Source organism: Lepidochelys kempii, chromosome 4 (assembly GCF_965140285.1).
Source record: "Lepidochelys kempii isolate rLepKem1 chromosome 4, rLepKem1.hap1, whole genome shotgun sequence".
In the NCBI taxonomy this organism is placed as follows: domain Eukaryota; kingdom Metazoa; phylum Chordata; order Testudines; family Cheloniidae; genus Lepidochelys; species Lepidochelys kempii.
Window position 1 is genome coordinate 74,195,000 of NC_136383.1, and position 6,912 is coordinate 74,201,911.

Consider the following 6,912-nt stretch of genomic DNA (forward strand, 5'->3'; position numbering starts at 1 on the left):
TGTATGTATTGTATTTTATTCAGCCTTCAGCGGTGATGTCCGTGCTTAGAGTTGCTTACATCACAAATGGACAAATCCCGAAGGCCTTAGGCAAAATTTCCATTGACTTCAGGTCGATTATTGGAAAGGAGTCACTGGGCTTTTTTGCCTAAGTAAAATGAGGAGGATTTGGGGCGCCGTTGTTTTGTTTTTGTTTTTTTTAACCGGTGGCCCAAGCAAGATTTTTGCCAGCTTGAGAAGAGACCGTCACCAATACCTTACTTCGGTGCTGTGCTTCTTCAAATAGAATTGGAGCAATCCTCGACTTGAAGCTGCCTTCAATCGGAAGGGTATTGGTACCGTATTTCACAGAAGCTGTGGTTAAAAAATAAAGCCTTTTTAAAAACCACACATTTCTAATGAAAGTAAGGTGATACATATTTTGCTTAAGTCTTGGGTGTGTGAAAGGAAGGGGTTTTATTCCCTACATACTTCTTTTCCTTTGATATCATCAATGTTATTGAAGAGCTACTGACATATGAAAACTTTTGAAAATCATTTAAAGGAATTTTCTTATGTATTAAATGTTTTGTATTTATTCCTTTCCCCCCACCCCCCATAAGGGTATTTGTGTTTGGGGGAGGGAAACTTGGTGACTATGGGCCGGATTCTGCCACCATACTGTTATGTTACTTTACTTCTTCAGTAATTCCATTATGATTACTCAAGAACTACAAACTATTCAGCATAAGTAAGGGTGGCAGTATCAGGCCCTAAGAGTTTCTGTACATCTGTTTTATTCCTCTGTTTAATCATCGGTAGCATCACAACTGTATGCTGTGGAAATTATTTTGAAGCCACAAAGAACTACACAATTTTAAGATACAAAGAGCCAGATAGTTTTCATAAAGATTAAAACAAATAACGGAAAAGAAATACAGAAAAAAATATAGTGTAGAAGCAGAACTGCAGGTGATTAAAACATTTTTCAGATAAGTAGGGCTTCTGTTTTCAGAGTTTATTAATGTCATTTTTCAGGGTTATTTTTTAGCAATTTGACTTTTGTGTGAATGTCCAAAAATTGGGGGTTTCTTGGCTCTCTTTACAGTATATACTGTAATGAGTAATGTATACAACATACACTAGTGCATACTGTAATTAGTAATCTCTTTGTAATGTTCCATAGTGCACTTTCAAGTTTGTTTCAAACAGCACTATAGTAAAGCACACTAGGGACCTTTAGTTCGCACTGACCAATTAATGTGCAACATGTTAGCGCACTTTAGAAATCACACCCCCATTCGCCGCATTACTGCTTTGTGTGGACAAGCCCTTAGAAGCAACCATTTCCAGTGTTTTTCCAGTAACTGTTGGATAAACACTAATTTCATTTTTTTGGAGGGGGGGGGTGTTTTATTGATGTTCATCAGTTAAAACCTAAAATCAGAAGCCCTATCTATAAAGTACTAATAAGTCTGTAGCAGTGTAACCCTGTTGGTAACAGGTTATCAGAGAGACAAGATGGGTTAGGTAATATCTTTTATTTAACCAACTTCTGTTGGTGAAAGAGACAAACTTTTGAGCAACAGAGAGTTTTTATTTTGATCTTGAAGAAGCAGCCTGTGTTGCTTGAACCTTGTCTCTTTCCACCAACGGAAGTTGGTCCAATAAAAGATATTAACTTTCCCACCTCGTCTTTCTGGTAAATCTTTAGTTTCTTCACAGAAACCAACATAGCAGCAGACTGGGAACTATGGTGGGAGTTGAATGAAAGAAAAATGGGAATAATTATGTAATGTTCTTCAGCTGTTACTTTACAAAGTTTTCAGTTGTGCACTGGGATCTAAGCAAATGGACCTTTGCGCCTGTGCAGTCCAACTACAGGACTGAGGCAAAAAAAAAAAAGTGTACTCTGGGAATGCAGCACTGTACAAACCATGAAAATAGTGTTACTGGTTTGAATTTAAACATCACAGGACCCTTCATCATAATGGCAGCCTATTGTAGAAAGAAAGTTTTTTAAATAGTAACATTTCCTACTTTATAAGTAGGATTTTTTAAAATCAACATGATTTCTAATTACAGTCATTGGTCTCTGTGTGCGAATATGTTTATGTAAATATAATCCATCTTTAGGTAAAGGATTTTCTAGTAGTGTTCCAGTGTCCTTTGTTAATAAAAGCAAATGCCACCCCTCCCCCCAAATGCTGTACCTTAAATGTGAGCTTTAATAATTGGGAAGAACTGAAATTTACACAGTTAAAAATTCCAGAGTTCCAAATCATGATAACTTATGTGGGAACAGACCAGGCCTTCCATAGTTACTATAAATCTACCTGGTTGACATGTATTTAGATCCAGCTATTCCAATCTCTGAGTGTCAGGCAAGGACCAACTTTTAATTCCCTAAAACTAAAACAGGACACAACACAACCCATATTATTCTAAATTCCCAGCTTCAGAATTTTCCCAGCTCCTTTTACAGTCTCATTCTGTCTGTACTTTGACTTTGCAATCAGGACCCCAATCCTCCAAACACATACACTTGTGCTTAAGTTAATGCATATGAGTAGTACAATTGAGTTAAATGGGATGACTCCAGAATGTAAAGTTAATCACTACTTAACTCTCTGCAAGATAGAGGCCAAAATTCCTGAAACTTGCAGAGTCCAGCAGTTCTAAATCTTGCACATCTTCTCATCCCCAATTGTAGATGCTTTGTATCCTCTTTATGCAGATAATCAGATATGCCACTGGTGATTTGGACTGGTTCCTGAACCGTTCTTTCTTAAGACCTTTTTTCAATTCACGCTGTATTTTTTTCAGCTGAACTAGAGACCATTTTCTGTTACTTGTAAGTTAGCACACAAACTTTTAAAGAGCTAAATTAATAAAATCTTAAAATACTATCCTTTTTAGCTAACAATTATGTACAGTATTATGTACATCATATATCATGCTATAGCATGAATAAAATAACCAAAAACCATTACAAAGTTACATTTTCAGCAAACCCAAGGAAATCTTTTCATCTAATCATCTGAGAAGGGTGCATTACAGCCAAGTATCCAGAGATTTCAGAGTAATTGATCAATATTTGGTTTACTTTGAACTGGTCAAGAAAGTCAAACGTGAATCTTGGCTATGGGCTTTTTGCCCAAACCTGGCAGCAGATATTGATGTCTAGTAAACAGAATAACCCTAATTTTCCCTGGCATCAAATCTGCTGTAGAACCCCCCCCCCTTTTTTTTTTCTATTTGAGTACTTAAAAGTATTTACCCCTCCCCTCACCCTCAAATCAAGCAAAAGAATGTTATACAGTATCATTATTAAGATATGTGCATATTAAGTAAGGATGAATATCACTCCTATGGAGTGGACCAGTGCAAGGCCAGTAACCGACTTATTTTAAGGACTTCAGTGGGACTTAATAGCACATAGGCCTTGTACTGGCCTTCCATACAGAAGTGAGTTTCATACAATGTATAATAAGATATAAGTGAAGGCATACATGGCCATTTTTCAGTCTGCCCACCACTACTCTGTAGCTGCAATACTAACTATGATTAGCAAACAAACAGAATCTTATATGGACCCATCTCAAGCAATTTTCTCAATGTATTATTTTAAGAAGTGTAAAAAAAAAATCCAAATGACAGGTTTCAGAGTAACAGCCGTGTTAGTCTGTATTCGCAAAAAGAAAAGTAGTACTTGTGGCACCATAGAGACTAACCAATTTATTTGAGCATAAGCTTTCGTGAGCTAGCTGTAGCTCACGAAAGCTTATGCTCAAATAAATTGGTTAGTCTCTAAGGTGCCGCAAAAATCCAAATGTCAACCATCTTGGTGTTTTAATATACCAGGTACATCTGTCAAGCACATTCCCTTACTGTGTCTAGACATACCTGATATGTCCACATGTTCCATCTGAATGAATGGAGATAGAAAACAGTTGTGGAAACATATGCACATTTCAGAAGCAGGATGCCTCAATGATAGGAAATGTCATTTGGGAACTGCAATAAGGAAACGAGCTGAAAGGGTGGGATTTGAGGAAGTTTATCTACAACAGTAGCAGTAAAGTCAGTAGCTCATTATTATAACTTGGTTTTATGATTGTTGTTGTGGAACTTATAGAACTAAGAATCTTATGTGGTCAAATTTTCTTTTGTGATTTTGATTTTTCCTTGTATTTAAGTCTCAGCTAGTCACTGTGTTTTCGTTTAGATTCAAAATTAAATTGCACTCTGTCTCTAAATAGACTCACATATTTTATAAATTAAGAGGTATTTCCAAGAGATAAAAAAGACAAATAGTGCTGTTTTGCTTTTGTTCTAACACACAAGATCTTTATTTCTCACTAGCAGGTTTCATTTAGTTTGTATATAATGTAAGTCTCAACGAAAAACAGACAGCACAATTCCTGAGCTCTGCAAATCAAAAGAACCTTGGGGTGTTTTTCTGCAGTTGTTCCAAAAGGTGAAAGTGTTGTTGTAAGCCTCACTTCTCTCCTCCTCCTCCCCCCCCCTTGCAATCACTCTTTTTCTTTGTGTCTATGCAGAGGATTTTAAAAAAAAATCTGAATGTTAGCCAAGATTTTCATAAGTCATGAGTGATTTTGAGTGCCTCCTTTCTCAGAGACCCATCTTGAGATGCATCATAGGAGCCTGATTTTCAGAAAGTGCTGAGCACCCAACTTCTGAAAGGAAAAAAAAAAAGACCTTTTAAAAGGCACCTTAAGTTAGGCATCCAAAAATCAAGACACTGAAAATCACTTCTTGTTTCACAGTATCTGTCCCTTTATGTTTTAATGCCCCCAAAACATTACATTCTTTCATGTTTCTCTTCCTTCTTTGCCACTTTGAGACACATACCTATTACACAGGGGAAAACACCTGAGATGCTGTAAAATACCAGTTGCAACAGCAAAGTTAAAGGTGCAGTCTGATGTTCAGTCTGTACTTCTTTTTTTCCCCATTATATCTTATGTGTATTTTATAGAAAGGAAGTATTTAAACGTACCGCATCATTTTACTGCTTGTGTGCTTAATGCACTCTCTTTCCTTCTTCACGCTCTCTGATTTAAAAGGGTCATTTTTTTGGCTGGCTCAGTATTTAGTGTTGCCTTGCCTGATCCAAGTTAGGGTCCTGAGCCTAGTCATTTAAGACCTAATGTAAAATCCTTTGAAGTCACTGGGAGTCTTTCCACTGACTTCAGTGGGCTTTGGATCAGGATGGTGTGAAGTAAATCATGCCCAAGGAGAAACTGCACTATGCATCTGTGCTAGTCCTGGACTCTGAATGTAGATTTATCCATTATTCCTCTCTAAAGAATGAGCCTTTTAATTCAATGAGAAAGAAAATTATTTTGCAGAAGTGGCATGTAAGATATTTAGACTGATAACTTGGTCTATAATATCTGAGAATTTTTTAAATTTATTTATTTATGTTTTGTTTTGGAAACTTGTACTTGTTTAAAATCACCTCAGTGATGATCAGTAAGGTCCTGATCCTGCAAGCCCTTGATGTGAGTTCTGCATTTCAGGGCTTGCAGGATCATGCTTTGAATTACGTCATTCTCTTTAGATTCAATTCAGTCCTAAAAAGAAAAGGAGTACTTGTGGCACCTTAGAGACTAACCAATTTATTTGAGCATAAGCTTTCGTGAGCTACAGCTCACTTCATCGGAGCTGTAGCTCACGAAAGCTCATGCTCAAATAAATTGGTTAGTCTCTAAGGTGCCACAAGTACTCCTTTTCCTTTTGCGAATACAGACTAACACGGCTGTTACTCTGAAATTCAGTCCTAGTTTTCCTCTTTCTGAAGCTTCAGAACGCCTCTGGCAGTGGAAATTCCCAGTGTGTGGTGAGGGTCAGAGGACTAAAGGCACCTGAATCCTTGCTGTACTAAAGGACTGGAGCCAGCTGGTGCAACCCACGAATAGGCAGCACTGGCTAGCATGCTCAAGGGAACTGCTTGTTCAGCAAAGTCCTTGGGTAGTCTCCACTCATGGGACCACCACAGATCTTTAAAGTTGTTCTTGAGCAGGAATCCCTAGAGGAGGGCAGCAGTGCAGACTCTGACACCCATCTTTCCCCAGAGCTGGGTCTTTGGCCTTGGGTTCAGTTGTCCCACAATGGGGGTGGAAGCTTTCTCTTTAATGTAGCTTCTTTCTAGTGGTGTAATAAGCTTTGCACAAGCATTGGTGTGTGGGCAATTTGGTTTGATTGCCTATAAACTGACTATCTCTGCACATAGTAATGCAGTTTGTAGTCATAACTTTAAATCTAAGCAATAAAAGTTACTGCTCCTTAGCTGAACATTCTGTACAGTCTATGTATAATCAAAGCCATGTTGTTATATAAATAACTTCAAAATCAACAGAAAAATATTAGTAGTCAATAGCACATGACTACCACACACATCACATTACATATCCAACAGTGTGTTACTCTTCAGACTGACAATTTACTGAAAGAGAGAGAGAGAATGCATTCAGAACTGGTTTCCTGCTAGCGTTTATAAAATGTTTTTGGAATGTAACAGAGGAAAACAAGCCCCAAAATAATTGAAAACAAATTCCTGTATAATTGTTCAACAGATGGCCAAATTCAGTCTTAATGTGATTACCTTTGTTTTTTCATTCCACTTTCCTTCTACTGTGTGTCATGGTGTTTGCTTTTACCTGTTGGTTTCTCCAATACTGTTTTTTCCTTAGTTTAAGATTTCTGTATAATAATTTGGCATAATTTTAGAAAATCAGAATGCAGTAAGTTCTCCCGCTGACTTGGCCACTTACATCCAGAGGGATAAGATGTAAACATTACTATATGTGAAAATTATTTTCAGTAAGTACTACCTTGTCAAAGGCGGATGTGCACTAGTCTTGGGGGACAGTGGGTCGAAATGGTAGTGGACATTTTATTATTCTC